This window comes from Trichosurus vulpecula, chromosome 4 (genome assembly GCF_011100635.1).
Source record: "Trichosurus vulpecula isolate mTriVul1 chromosome 4, mTriVul1.pri, whole genome shotgun sequence".
NCBI classification, from domain to species: Eukaryota; Metazoa; Chordata; class Mammalia; order Diprotodontia; family Phalangeridae; genus Trichosurus; species Trichosurus vulpecula.
Window position 1 is genome coordinate 368272199 of NC_050576.1, and position 16437 is coordinate 368288635.

General features: G+C 38.6%; 2 pseudogenes; both read left to right on the forward strand.

The window, feature by feature from the left end:
- The first annotated feature begins 695 nt into the window (after positions 1 to 695).
- Positions 696 to 1267, forward strand: LOC118847262 (annotated as a pseudogene).
- Positions 1268 to 15190: 13923 nt separating this feature from the next.
- LOC118845522 lies at positions 15191 to 15843 on the forward strand (annotated as a pseudogene).
- The last annotated feature ends 594 nt before the right edge of the window (positions 15844 to 16437 follow it).

Below are 16437 nucleotides of genomic sequence, written 5' to 3' on the forward strand. Positions count from 1 at the left end.
CAAATACACATACATACATATACACACACATATATATGTATATATATATATATACATATATGTGTGTGTGTGTGTGTGTGTGTGTGTGTATGTTTCAAAATTTCAAAGATATGTAATTCCATCCTGGTAAGCAGACCACTGAATAATGAAGAAAGAACAGCGTCCCACCTGGTATCACCTGGAAGCCACCTTTCAGAAATGGTCCTTTGCAGTCTAGCATGGCTAGTAGCAGGATGACATATATTCAGGCTTTCACTGGATCCAGGCAGGACTTCTTCTGGTTGGAAGAGCTTGCCAGAGCTTGCGAAACCTTGCATAAAGGTGAGGCAATGATGACTTTGTGTCATTAAGGTCATTTATAACTGTGTCCTGGGCAATGTTTTCTAAACCCTTTTTTATTCTCTTGGGCATACGCATAGAATTAGAAACACCTTTTCACTGATTTAGCACAGTGCCTGGCACAATGTAGGCTCTTAATAGATGTTTATTAATGGATTGACCTACTGATTAAGCTTTATAACTTAAAAATCCTATTTTAGAAGAGTAAATTGGTACTCACATGTGTCAGCAAGCTTTCTGACTGTTTTCATGTTAGGGCAGGACTGTGAAACCTTAGGTTTTTATTGAAACAATAGACCAGACGCTGCCCAGCTCTGTGGCGCGGCGTCGTTCCACGCGTCCCGTGAACGGAAAGGAGGAGAAGGAGGTGGGAGGATGGCGGAGCCGGCGGACAAGCCCTACCGGGCCGAGTACGCGAAGAGCGGGCGCGCCTCCTGCAAGAAATGCGGCGAGAGCATCGCCAAGGACTCGCTCCGCTTGGCCATCATGGTGCAGTCACCCATGTTTGACGGGAAGGTCCCAAACTGGCATCACTATGCTTGCTTCTGGAAGCGTGGGCTTGTCATCTCCCAAGCTTGAGGTAGATGGCTTCTTGGAGCTGCGATGGGAAGACCAGCAGAAAATTAAGACCATCGAAGCCAGAGGGCTGACAGGAGGCAAAGGTGGGAGTCAAGATGGAGGTGGCAAGGGAGAGAAGACCCTCATCAACTTTGCGGTCGAGTACGCCAAATCCAATAGGAGCGCTTGCAAAGGGTGTCAGCAGAAAATAGAGAAGGGTCAGGTACGGTTGTCCAAGAAAATGATCGATCCAGAGAAGCCGCAGCTGGGGATGATTGACCGGTGGTACCACCCGGACTGCTTCGTCAAATGCCGAGATGAACTGGGATTCCTGCCTCAGTACAGTGCTAGCCAGTTCAAAGGAAAATAAAGTGCTTCCGACTCTTTCTAAATGTTCTTCAGTTTTGATTTTGGAAAAAGTGTTAACCACATTTATTTTAAGGTAAAAATAAAAGCTAATTTCATACTAAAAAAAAAGAAACAATAGACCATATATTTTGATTTGCCATTTTAGTGAGAGCTCTGAGGTAGCTTGGTTTCCTTTACTAAAGCATTTATGAAAGTTTCTATGCTTGTAGATGGGCCACATAAACCGCACTGCGGCCGGCATGGGGCCCATGGGCCCCCATTTTGGACAGCCCTGATGTTAGGGAATAAGGTTTTGTTTGTTGATTTTTATTTGTTTGTTTTGGTTTGGTTTGTCTTGTCTCTGCAAAGTAGCTTTTTTTTTTTCCTTCCTTTTGGGTCATTCCAGGCCTATACATTTTCCAAGCAAACATCTCCCACTAGTGGTCACTGATTGACTTCTTTCCATGAACACTACAAATTTCCTAAATTATTCCCCATGGCAAGACTTCCATCTGAAAACCTATACAGAATATCTAATAGCTTAGATCATCATAATAAGAACCAAAAAGGACTTTTGGGAACTGTAATATATTATTATTACTCTATAGTGACACCCTGCTTCACTTCCCACCTGTCTGAATGATCTTTTTCTGTCTTCTTTGTTGACTCATCATTCTCATCACTCTTTCTAATTGGGAATGCCCCCTAAGGTTCTGCTCTAGGTGCAATTATCTTCTCTTCATTATGTACTCTCTCTCTCTCTCTCTCTCTCTCTCTCTCTCTCTCTCTCTCATAAACGTTTTTATTCCCATGGGTTTAACTATCATCTCTATTCAGATAACTCCTGGATCTACATATCCATTAACCATCTTTCTCCTAAACTGGAATCTCTTGCCACAAACCATCAAACACCTCAACAACTGAACTCTTTCTCTTTCTCCCTAAATCTACCCCTGACTGGAAATCCCCTATTTCTAGGGAAGGCACCTTGATGCTTCCAGAGTCTCAGTTTTGTCATTTCAGCATTATCCTTAATTCTTTACCTGCTCTCACCCCAAATATCAATAAGTTGCCAAATCGTGTTGTTTCTATCTTCACATCTCTCACATTTGACCCTTTACTCTCTTTACTCACACAGCTACCGCCTTTGTTCAGGGCACTTATCATCTCACTCCTAGTGAATTTCAACAGCCTCCCAAGTGATATTCCTACCACAGATCTCTACCTATTCCTGTCAAATCTATACACTATTGCCAAAGTACTTTTTCTTAAGTATAGATTTGGCCATATCACTTCCCTATTTAGTCAATTCCAGTGGCTTCTTCTTGCTTCTAAAGTAAAATATAAGTTTTTCTGTTTAGCCTTTAACATCCCACACACCCTTACCTCTCCCTACCTTTCTAGATTCCTTGGCATTATTCTCCATCCTTCACTCTATGATCCAGCCATAGTCTTTTCTTTTCCTCATACACAACACTCCATATCACATTTCTCTTTTGGTATTGACCATCCCCTGTGCCTGGAACACACTTCTTTCTTTTAAAAACCTCTCTCTTCTTTTAAGATGCAGTTCAGACACAATCTTCTGCATGAAGCCTCTCCTGTTCCACCACTTGTTGGTGCCCCCCTCTCAGACTATCTTGTATTTAATTATTTTATGTGTATATATACATAGGTATTTATCAATTTTATGTAAATGTTGTATATATTTGTGTTTGTACTTATTATCTTTCCCATTAAAATGTAAGCTCATTATATATATAGGGGTTGTTTTAATCTTTTTACTGTTATTCCCTGTGCCTAACATAGTACCTGGTAGTAAGTACCAAGTAAATACTTGCTGACTGAATAATTGGTTGATTGATTAAGTCTCTAGCACAGTGTTCAAAGCCCGTGGTAAGCACAATGAGGACTACTTGGTTTCTTGGTTAATTGATTGATTAAATAATAGTCTTTTACCAGTTCAAGTCCTAGAGTATCGATCTTCATATTTCTTCATAAATATGTTCCATATCTAAAGGAACGATGCATGTGGGAGCCAGAATGAGTTTGGATATTGGATTTTTGTAATACTTGCACTAAACTTGCTCTTTATTAATTCCATCTCACTACTGTGAAGTGCCCATTGGAGCAGAAACATGAAGGACTTGGGCGCTTAAAAGTTTTCCTTCAGGCTTTGCCACAGATTCATGAGATAATTCAGAGACTTCTCCTCTGTTGGCCTCAGTTCACCCATCTGTAAAATGAATATAGCACTACCGATCTGACAAGGGTATTGGAAGTTTTAATTATATTTTGAAATTCTTTCACCTGTCAAGCAGAGAAGTGCAAGTTATAATTAAGAGTGGAGAGTTAGTATTCCTGGTTTTGTCATTCATTCTTATTATATCATGACTATATATGTTTAAAAAATCATGTGTAGCTCCTGCTGTTATCCAGCATGCTCTTCTGAACTTCCATAATGCTGCCCCCACATAGAGTAATCACGCTGTATTGTCCTCTTTTCTGAATATTATCAGGCCTCAACCACATTGTAAAGGAAGAAAACTTGTATTCCGTGATCTCTCACCTGCCTTCTTAAGCACTTAACAAGTAGATGCCTCTGCAGTTGTCTTTCTTTCTCAGTCTTCCTCCCCTGCATGTATCTGCCTCAGTTTCTTCATTTGGAAATAAGAAGTTGATGATGTCTGATGTGCTTTCCCGTTCTAGATCTGATCCTAGGACATTCTGATGGTGACTAGTCCAGCACCTAATCCAGTGGCTGACACATGGTATGGTCTTAATAAATGCTTGTTGATTGATTTTAGAAGCTAGTCATCATCATCGTTGTTGTTCATTAATATGAAATGATTCAATAATATGAATCAGTCAACAAATATTTAATGAATACCTATTATGAACCAGGTATGGGAATTTGTGGTAGGTTTTGGTAATACAAATATAAAAGTGTCCTCACGGAGCTTACATTTTCAGTCATGTTCAACCCCTCCTGACCCCATTCAGGGTTTTTTTTTTGGCAAAGAAAATGGAGTGGTTTGCCATTTCCTTCTCCAGCTTATTTTACAGATGAGGAAACTGAGGTCACTGCTTACCCAAGCTCACATAGATAGTAAGTGTATGAGGTCAGATTTGAACTCAGGAAGATGAATCTTCCTGATTCTGGGCCCGGCACTCTATCCACAGTGCCACCTAGCAGTCCAGAAGCTGGTCACTAAGTAATTAATTTATTTGACTGCAAAAATTCAAGAAATTATTCAGAAGGGTGTAACAGCATTGTTACATGCACTGGTAGAAGTATTATGCACACGAGTGAAATAATAGATTCTTAAAATACTTAAATACGTTTTTGTTATAATATACAGCATGGAAATCCCCATCCACTAATGCAGATTGGCAAGTTGTTTGTAATTCAGTTTCAGAGATTTGCCCTCAGCTCAGGTCCATGGTCACAGCCATTAAATGTCAGAAGGAAGACTATATATAAATATAATAGCACTATACAAAGTCATCTGAGGAGAGAGTCATGCTGATATACCTGTTTACACATCATATGGAAGCCTCTGCATAAGTCACAGGATCATAGTTCTGGAACTGGAAGGGACATTAGAAGCCATCTAATCCAGTCCCTTCCTTATACAGGTCAGAAAAGGAAAGACTAGAGAGATGAAGGCACTTGTCCATGGTCATAGATATAATAAGGTGCAAAGGCAGCCTCTGAACCCCTTCCTTCAGCTTCATATCCACTGTGTTTTCTATTGTTATTATTCTGCCTCAATGATTGTCTTAGTAAAAGTCTTAGTACAATGTGAAGCCATAGTAGCTTAAAAATGCACTGAGACTTTTGGGATATCTTGTATTTAATCATGCCATGCAGTATAGAGCTTCTTTGCTATCACAACGAGTTTCTGATCTCATCAGTATCAGTCCTTCCTCCACAATTACAGGTTGCAATCCATCTAAATCTTTCTAGCCTATGTAATTCTTGTTTGTGACATCCTATAAATCCTCCATAGGGTGTTTAGGTATCCACAGTGAATAGAGAAGTGGGCCTGGAGTCAGAAAGATCTGAACTCAAATTTAGCTGCAAATACTAACCAGCTACGTGATCCTGGGCAAATCATTCAACTTCTGTTTGCTTCAGTTTCCTCAGCTATAAAACGGGGATCATTTCACATCTGCCTTCCAAGGTTGTTGTGAGGATCAAATCAGATAATATTTGTAAGGCATTCAGTCCCTGGAACACAGTAGGCAGTTAATAAACGCTTGATGCCCACCTTAAAGTACAAGGGGTCTTTCACTAGATTGACTGACATTGCATGCATACCATTAGAGTATATGATTTATTCCTTACTCTTTGACCATGACCAATTGCATCTTTTTTAGTCCTACATCCCTCTGATGAGAGATTCTGTTTGGCTTTTCCTATCCAGTTCTTCATTATTAATATATAGAGCATTCCAAAAATCTCAATAAAAATAAATAGTACTAAATAGCAAAAAAGTAATAATAATAATAATAATAATGGAAAAAGCAATTAAAGCTTTAGTAAGCTTGAATAACTTTAGGGATACTGAGGAGTAACAAAAAGATATTTTATACTATCCTATGTTGTTCAGTAGTGTCCAACTCTTTGTGACTCCATTTGGGGTTTTCTTGGCAAAGATGCTGGAGCAGTTTGCCTTTTTCCTTCTCAAGCTCATTTTTCAGATGAGGAAACTGAGGCAAATAGGGCTAAATGGCTTGCCCAGGGTCACATAGCTCATTAGTTTCTGAGGTTAGATTTGAACTCAGGATGATGAATCTTTCTGACTCCAGGCCCAGCACTCTATTGTACTATACGTTATAACCAAATCCCACTCTAACACTGATACTATATACTGTATTACACAGAATATATTCTAATGTAAGAGAGTTCATCATGGCATAGGAGATAGTATAGCATATAATATTTGTTTAAAGCAACTTCTATTCTCCAGATGATTGGATGTCATATTGCTCTTGAATTAAAAAAAAATCCTATTCCAAGCATGGTTAATTCAAACTCTGTTCCTCCTCATTACTTAAATCCTGCTTATTTCAAATGGAACTGGTTTTATGTATCAGTAAGGCAAAATTCATGACGTAGAGGATCACCATGAGCATGCCTACATGGTTCGGAATTGCAAAGTATGAAAAACTCTCTAGGTAGAAGGCAGAGGAAATACAACATTTATTTAGACACCAGAGTATCAAATCTCAAGACCACTAACTCCAATTTGATATAGCAGTAATTATATTCCAAAACCAGTAAGCCCACCTCAATGTAGCAACAATGAAATTATGACAGTATTATAGCAAGGAACCATGTCATCCTGCAACCTTCCCCCTTGCTAGGGACTTCCAGTAAACAATCACTTATGAATACTGTCTGATTGCTTGTGTCCTCTCCTACAGTTCTTATTACCCTTGCAGTTCTCAGAGTCATTGCAGTCTCCTGGATTCTCTTGATTCTTAGTTCTCCAATCTCTTGATGCTATAGATTCTCAGTTCTTTGATCTCTGAAACTCTCCGGTCTGCACTCTCCACTCTGCAGTGTCTCTAGACGCTGGCTCTCTCTCAATGTCTGCTCTTCAGCACCCTTTTGATGTCTACTGCCTCAATGTCTTCTTGATGTCTGTATCTCAATTCTGCTTCTCTTACACTCTGGGTTCTCCTTATATACAGTTCTAGCTGACATCTGATTGGCTAGAATTCAGGCCTCTGTTTGGTTGAATTCATGCACCTCTGCTAGGATAGAATTTAGTGCACATACAATTGACTCTGCTTTTAGCACCTCTCCTTAGGGCCCTGAAGGCTTCACACCTCTAGTGACCTAATTAGCAAAAGGGTGTGGGCCTGGGGCCTCATTAGTTAGTGAAAAGGTGTGGGCCTGGGGCTTCACACCTAGTAATAAAGGGTGTAAGTAAAGGTGCTATTGAATGGGTGGGGAAGATCTTTAATCACATTAATACCACATCTTATTATAAAGACAAGAGAAAAACATGGCTACTTGCTACAAGAAACTTACAAAATTATTTTTTTTAATGTGGGAACAAGGAAAAATTAGAACACTAGTGAAACACATGCAAGCCTTGGCAATTAGCTAAAGTGCCCCTCACCAGAGGAGGTAAGTTTCCCATTAAGTATACCATCCCTGGCCCAGGTAGGAATGCTCTTCTCTTTCCTCCTGGACAGCTCACTAGAGATGTGTTCCAGGCAATAGATCAGGGGCAATGATTTTTATCTCTCAGATTCATGCTATGAACACATATATCCCTTCCTGCTCAATAAAGCTTCTATAGAACAGTTTCCATTATCAAGCATCAATGAAATCAGCCATGGTACAAATGACTGAGGGCTACCCATCCCGTTTTAGAGATGAGCATGTGAAGTACATGGAGAACACATTTATTCATCAACTCTAGGAACAGTATCAAAGATTCTGAACTTTCTTTACTGAGCACAATATTTATATTTTATAGATGAGAAATCTGAGCCTAAGAAGAGATTAAAAGATTTGCCTGCATTCACACAGTTAGTAAGTGTAAGAGGAAGGATGCAAAACCAGGCCTTCCTTCCTCCAAGTCCAGCATTCTATCCCCGACAATCATTTGTTGGATAGTTGTAGTAATATTATACTCAAAAAGTATTACTTGGCAGATAGATGGCACAGTGAAGTGAATGCTGGACCTGAAGTAAGGAAACCCTGAGTTCAAATATAACCTCATATGCTTACTGTGTGACCCCCATAAGCAAGTCCCTGAGACTCTGTTTACTTCATTTTCCTCATTTGTAAAATAGGAATAAGGATAATAATAGCATCTACATCCCAGAGTTGTTATCAAGATACAATGAGATTATATTTGTCTGTAAACCTTAAATCTCTATATAAATGCTAGATGATCAACTTCTGCTTTTTACTAAATTCAGAAAGGTGGAACTAATTTGACTTATAAAACCTGAAATTTAATATCAAAGAATTTTCTGACAGAAGCATACCATTTAGGCATATCTCTTACTCTCCTCTGTGTCTCAGCTTCCTCATTTGTAAAATCAGCATCTTGGACTAGATGATGACTGAAGTTCATTTCAGCATTAAATTCTGTGGTTTGCATGGCCAAATACACACATTCATAGACACAGGTACACACAAACAAACACACACACACACACACAACAAAGAAAACAAGTAGTAAAGTTCTGGGAGAAATGAGTGAGGAGCTAAGAAATCTTCTTGACAAACAAGTCAAAGGCAAGAGTTCTTAACCTAGGGAAAAAATAACATCCTTATTTTTGCTAACCTCTAACTGAAAATCAGCATTAGCATTTCCTTCAATTATTTAAAAACATTATTCTGAGAAGGGCCCGTAGGCTTCACACACACACACACACACACACACACACACACACACACAGACACGAGTGTTTAAAAACTTAAAAACTTCTGGTCTAGGAGAATAAAGAAGATGATTGGTTGATTAGGAAAGGAAATCTGAAAATTAGAAAAGCATTGCAAAAGAACAGCAAGATTCAAAGAGGAAAATGACATTTCCATCGTTCTACACTTTTCCTTAACCCCTTCCTGACCAAAAGATGTTAAATGCCAAACTAAGGAAGGAGTTTGAGTGTATGCTTCATATAGTAATATATAACCATCTTTTTGACCACCTTTTTAATAGAAGTCAATGAAAAATAGTGTCACAATAATTAGATGAATGTAAATTTAAAGCAACTCTGTGTCTTTCCATAAACCCATCAGATTAATGCACATCAATGAACTATTGATGGGGCTGGGGATGGGTTCATCCATTCTGGAAAGTAATTTGGAACTCACTACTAGGTCTATCAACAAAAGAAAAAAAATAGCCTTGTGTACAAAATTAGTAATAACAGCCCTTTTGTAATAGAAAATACTGGAAATGAAGAGGATGCTCTTAAATTGGGTAAAAGCTGAATAAATTATGGCTCATGAATATAATGGAATATTTTCATTATACAAAATGACAAAGGAGATGGTTTCAGAGAAATCCAGAAAGAATTACATGAACTGATGCATAGTAAAGTGAGAACTAAGAGAATTATTTATATAACAACATTGTAAAGACAAACAACTTTGAAAGACTAGAACTTAAGAATCAATGCAATGACCAATTTAATTCTAGATGACTGATGACTTGAAGCATGCTATAAACTTCCTGACAAGGAGGTGGTGGACTCAAGACAATGAGGCACATATTTTTTAAACTTGACCAATAGTGGAATTTGGTTTTCTTGACTATACATATTAGAAGGATTAAGGAGAGGCAAGAGGAAGAAGGGGGCTAGGGATAGATTTAGTAGTATCTCAACTACCACCACCAGCTCCATGAGAATTCAAAAGAGAAAAAAGGCCAGAAGAAATCACAATGACAACAACTTTGGAAGTTACATGTTGAATTATTATACATCAAAATTAAATCTAGCTTTACGTTATAGAGATTTACAACTGTACATATAATCCTTTCCCTCTGTCTATATATGTATGTATATGTGTGTATGTGTGTATGTGTGTGTGTGTATACATATATATGTTCATTTTATTTGGTCCTTATAAAGTTCAGAAAAAAAAGTAAAGTTTGCTTTAAAAAATGCTAAAGTGTATTCACTATGTGCTATAAAGTAATATATAGTATCCTGGTGAGACCAGAAGGTCCAAAAATCATTTTTCTGGGTTTCATAGTCATGCCTGCTGGAATTGTACCACTAATTATTGTTGATCTCTCTTTGTCTTAAATTCTTCATCATGCTTGCTAAAGAATCATTGGTTGAGGACATATAAAACTAGATCTATTGCAATATTTATGTATCCTGGACAGCAATACCCAGTCTGGCTGGCCCAAAAACAATATTTAAATTAACTCTGTTGTAATTCATCATGTACAAATGATGTGCACACAAACACGGTTGAATCTGAAGAGATAAAAATCAAAATGTTAAGATGCAAAGGAGATAAATTGGGCCTTTAGGATATTAATTTTCAAGCTCATAAGGCTCAGATGACTTTTAGGAAAAGTAAAACTTGGTTTATTCTAAAGAACAGAGAATATATTATTGATGTCCCATGAATTTTACATCATTGCTGTGGCTGATAGTAATATTGTAATAATGTTGAAATACATATTGCCTCTGCTTTATCAGATATGGCAAGAAAGAAAACATAAATGGGTCCATAGAAAGGGGCTTCTCTTGCTAGGAACAGGACAGACCCTGATTTTATCGAATACAAATATTATGCAACTAATATATGTCCTTGGTGACTTTTTAGGTACCATTACATGTAATTTCTTCTCTGACTGATCAACAGATATAAAGTAACTTCTGTATAATGTTGCTGTAAAATATAAACAGGTCTTATAGCAAAATGCTCCTTTAGGATATTGGTACTTACTATTGTTGTACTGTACTTTTAAATTCATATATATATATATATATATATATATATATATATATATATATATATATATATATATCTTCATTGTATCCTCATGCCAGCCCTGGGATGTAGAGCCCATACTCAGAGAGGTTGGATTGTTGTGTTTACAAAAGGAGCCAAGCTGGCCAAAGCAGAAACAAGTGAGGGATGAGGAGTAACAGATGGGGAGATGGTGTTCAGAGACAAAATGGATCCAGATAACAAGATGGGTAGGAAAAAAAAAATCTTGGTCCTGGATTTCATGGACAAATGCATTTTATTATTTCATCAGAACATTATTTAAAAATTCCATTAGAGACTATAAACTTCTGTCTGTTTACAAAAAAAAGTTGAAACAAATGGACTCTGCCCAGTTATAAGACTAGATCCATGATGTTCCCTCATTTTGCCTATATTTCAACAAATTTTTTAGTACAGCCACACTGTGCTCTGGAGGCAGTTTATCTTTAATTGTGAAGAGAGACTCTCTACCTTACTTTACAGTAAACTGTGCATGCCAAAAGTGAGGAATTTAGGTTCCATTCTTCCATTCTCTGTCTCTCTCTATTTCTCTATCTGTCTGTCTGTCTGTCTGTCTGTCTGTCTCTCTCTCTCTCTCTCTCTCTCTCTCTCTCTCTCTCTCTTTCTCCCTCTCCCTCCCACCCTTCCCCTCTCTCCACAATTTTAACAATTTTAACTAGGGCTTCAGGCACCATTTTGGTCTCAACTTTACTTGTTTCCATGGCTTAAAGCCAGCCCTTTAAAAATCAATTTCAATTGCCCTTCACTCTAGTGGTTGAATTTCCATTTGATTTTTTTCCCCACAGTGGCTTCCATCCAAGATGGGAGGAGAAATCCATGTCAACCCTTTAACCAGCCAATCTTTCAGGTTATTATAGCTCATCATGTTGACTTGGGAAATGTATAAAGTACACCCAGTATATCTGATGAGCTTTAGCATTTCTGTGGCAGCTGTTGAGACATACCTGAATTATTCCACAGTGGGGAGAGCCCACATGCGTGAAACATTCCAAAAAGAGAAAAGGTCCAGGAGGACTTTGGGGCTTGGGACCCCAAGAAGAAATGTGTGCTGAGTTGAAATAGACTCACACATCTGGCACACAAAGTGCATTTTGTCCTTCACAAGCAATGGATTAATCATCGCTATGTGAAAATAGTATAAATGTTGTTTTGTGCAGCTACATTAGTAGCACACAGTTTTAATTATGCTCCTAATCCAGTAGTCCATATGCCTAAATTGTTTATAAATATAGTCTTTAGTACAGGAAAACAGAGAAGTAAAGTGTATGCATCATGATTGAATGAATTAGATTTAATTAAAAGTCAAATGAAGTATAGCTGGGGGATTTGTTTCTACCTAGGAACCTGGGGACAAGACTGTTAATGGTATTTTTTGTAAACAAAAACTTTAAAATGCCAATCAAGCCATCCTTATATAGGCACATCGCACACAAGGTTGCTCTCATCAACAATAACAGTATTACTGCATTATAACTAAACCCCATCTTAGCTCACAAAACCTGCTATAATATTCTTTAGGCAATCACTCATTTATAATATATGTAACATTGTTCCTATAAAACTAACTGCCTGCTATAATGTCATTTCCCCTGCCATCATGTTTTTTCTAGAACCAATTAATGATGTTAGAAGGAAATTGAGGGTAGCCTGGCATAGAGAAAAGAGACCTGACTTTGGGATCAGGAGGACCTGGGTTCAACTCCTACATCTGCTACATACCAGCTCTGTGACCATGGGAAGGTCACTTAATTTCAAAGTGCCCCAGACTACTCTCTAAAGCTATAAGTTGCAGACAAATTGGTGGCAGGAGTTCCCACAGCTAGAATTCTCCACATTGATGAAAGGTCTGGATAATAATAAAATAAGTCTATCTTTCTGGTTATTATAGCTCATCATGTTGACTTGGGAACTGTGTAAAGTACACCCAGTGTATCTGATGGGCTCTAACATTTCTATGGCAGCTGTTGAGACATAGCTGAATGATTCTACACTGGAGAGGGGTAGCATGCATGAAAAAGACCGTACTAAGTGACTGGTGATAGTAAAAGTAATTTGCAAGCTATGGGAAATATCTACACTTCCAGAAAAGAAAAACAACCAATAACATAGAGAGCTCTGTTATTCCAAAATGTTAAGCTTCTTCAATCCCATTTTCAATGGACAGTCAAGAATGTAAAAGACTTTTCAGGACCCCACAGTCTACTTAAACTTTTGCAAGATTCCCTGATCCAGAGGCAAGACACTTGGGTTCTCATTTAGTTAAATATTCTGGGTACTAAAGAAGGTCCTACAGAGATACTTGTTAAGGCTGAGTAGAATGGGACAGGTGAATTCATAGTGTGTAGTCCTAGTTCTCCTCCCACTTTCATGGTGGGGAATTCCTAGGCATCAGTTTTGTTAGGTCTATCAATTATGCTGCTCCAAGGCCAACACACTGTGTATGCCATAAATGTATAAGTGAGTCATGATTATAGCTGTAATGGGAATGTTTATCTGCAGCATAACAGCTGACCTCATTTCCAATTTCCCATCCACAGAGTAGAGTGACCAACCTCATTGGGCACATGTGACAAAAATGTTATTATATTATTTTGTAGTGTGTGTGTGTGTGTGTGTGTGTGTGTGTGTGTGTGTGTAGCTCTGATCAGCAACTATTAGTGGTTCCAAGGGAGTACAGACTCCAGAATACAGCAAGCTGAAAGCAACTTTGCCAGCAATTCAGCTAAACCCCTTCAGCTAATGTGACAAGACATGTGGTATGGGTATTTGGTTTTTCTCTATTGGTAGACCATAAGAGTTAAAATAGTCTAAAGGGGTTGAATTGATCTAGAGTGTAACAAGTTATTTGGCCACCAGGATGCACTCTACTCAAGCTGGAGAAGAGAGTTTCAAGAAGGCATTGCTCTACTAAGGTTATAGAGAATGCAAACATGAGGATAAGTCTCCTCCCTTAAGGCTTTCAAAGGCTTTCTCTCTCAAACAGAAGATAAAGCTTGTGCACAAAAATCTGTAATTTCTGGGAAATAGACAGAAGGCCCTTCTAATTTTCAATAAATGTTAAAGCGAACAAGAGGAGGAATTTCCATATTGATTTGGAGAGTGGTAGGGAGAGAATTTGGCCACTGGGTGTCAGTCTAAAAGCATTTGATGTGAGGAAGAAATTCCAGATGGTGTTCAGGAGAAGGCTCAGAAGTAGGACTAAGATGGTGAGATGAAGAAGAAACAATAAAAGTGGTCCAGGAAGCACAGACGAGAGGATGAAAGAGTAGAAAGAGACAAATGACGTTTTATAACATAGGGGTTTCTTGAACTTATATATAAGCAAAGCATGTGTATGGAATGACCAGATGGAAAAGAATGAAGATCTTGGCCTTGCTTCACAATATAATGAGAAATCATGCAGGGGAAATTGCCAGTAAAGATAATGGGTTAGTGAAGATTATTTTGGTAATGGCCTTGAAGAGCCATCAAGGCAGGGTGATGCTAGAGGCTGGAGGTAGGATGCTACAATTGGAAAAGGGGCTTTATTTGGCTAGGCAAGATTGAGTCCAGTAGGAACTAAGGCAATAATCCTAAGGGCACTGAGGAATGGGGAGGATTTAGCATCTGTTGTGATGGTGAAAGAGACAGATAGCTGTTGACAGAACACAATGATGAGGTAAATCAAATTATTCAGCTTGAGAACAGGGTTTGTTTTACTAGTAGATACTGCGTAGTTATGACATGGAGCAACTGGTAAAGAACCTTCTCAACAAGAAAAAAAATTAAGAATTAAAAAACCCTCTCAACAAAAGTATTGAACTCAGTGCACATGAAAGATACCTGAAATTATATTACAAAAGCCCTTTTCATTTTGCCTAATGCACTGTCCTCTGCTAAAATACAAATATTTCTGGTGTTAGAGGAGCTGTTTTGTTCAATAGTACCTGAGTATGAATTAGGTTCTCAGATATTTTTCACTTACTATTGACAAATTTTGTTGGGGAAAGCATAGAAATGCAGGGCTTTCCGTTTTTTAGTGCTCTGGTCCACTCAATTTGGGTGGTCAATAAAGAGATTGTAAAGGTATCAAAGGCTTTTGCATCTCTGCCTAGATAGAGCTACCATCCAGACAACGGGATGCAGGCAAGGTTATCTCACCAGTGTTTAATATGGATTGGTTATAGGAAATCTAGTGGGAGATTTGGTATAAGTAAGAAGGCTTTGGGGAGCTATTCCATATGGATACTTTGAGGAAATTTTAGCTACTATGTCACCACATCAGTGTGGAATGAGGTGGGGCATGGATAAGAGTTGGGTGAAAGGACAGTCTACCTCATTTAATTTTTCTCCTTGATGGTTAATAACTCAATCCCAGTAAATCATCTAAGCAGATGGGCTAAACCAGGTTAAGAGTAACTGACAGTTTTCCTGGCTTGTGACCAGTAAGCAGCCATGAGCAGCAAAGTCTCTTGGGCAAACTCTATGAAGCTGTGCAGGAGGTCCTGCATGGAACCCAGCGCAAACAAAGAAAGTTTTTGGAAACTGTGGAGCTGCAAATCAGTCTGAAGAACTATGATCACCAAAAGGACAAATGTTTTTCTGGCACCGTCAGGCTCAAAACCACACCCCGACCTAAATTTTCTGTGTGTGTACTGGGAGACCAGCAGCACTGCGATGAAGCCAGGGCTGTAGAAATCTCCCACATGGACATCGAGGCCCTGAAGAAGTTAAATAAGAACAAGAAATTAGTCAAAAAGCTGGCTAAAATGTATGATGCCTTTTTGGCCTCCGAGTCCTTGATCAAGCAAATCCCTCGAATCCTGGGCCCTGTTCTGAACAAAGTTGGCAAGTTTTCACCTTTGCTCACCCACAATGAGAATATGGTGGCAAAGGTTGATGCGGATAAATCTACTATCAAGTTCCAGATGAAGAAGGTGCTGTGTCTGGCAGTAGCTGTTAGCCATCTGAACATGACAGATGATGAGCTTGTCTACAACATCCATTTGGCTGTCAAGTTCCTGGTTTCTCTGCTGAAGAAAAATTGGCAAAATGTAAGGGCATTTTATATCAAGAGCACCACGGGCAAGCCCCAGCGGCTCTATTAAATCAGCATGGTGTTAATAAATGGCGGAAGCTGCTAATGAATTAATAAATGGCAGAAGCTGTTAAAAAAAAGAGTAACTGACAGATCTCAAACCTCTTGGTGAGTTAGGGCGATGTCTTCCGCCAAGCATGTGAAGACTTACCCCATTGGAATGAATAGATGAGAACAATTTGTTCCAATACCCATGGAGGCCACTAAAGCAAGCACTGTGGAGTGCTTAGAACTTGGTAAGACATTGAAGATGCCATGGTCATTCACTGTATCCCTGGCCATTGCCAGTCATTTTCAATTTTGTCCTTCCATGGGCCTTTGATAACTCAGGAATGAGGCTGATGACTTTGTGTAACTTTACCTCACTTGAATACAATTCATGTGCAAGTCAAAAAAATAATCCACGATGCTATCATTTCTCTTCAAAAAAGGACAAACAATAACAAATTTACACAAGGCCTCATATTTCCATAGCATCTTATGTCATTTTACATACATAAAGCTAGGCAGTGCAGTAGATATTTGGAGTCCAGAGGACCAGAGTTTGAATCCTACCTCAATCTTTCACTAGCTACATGACCCTTTGCATATCATTTAACTTCTT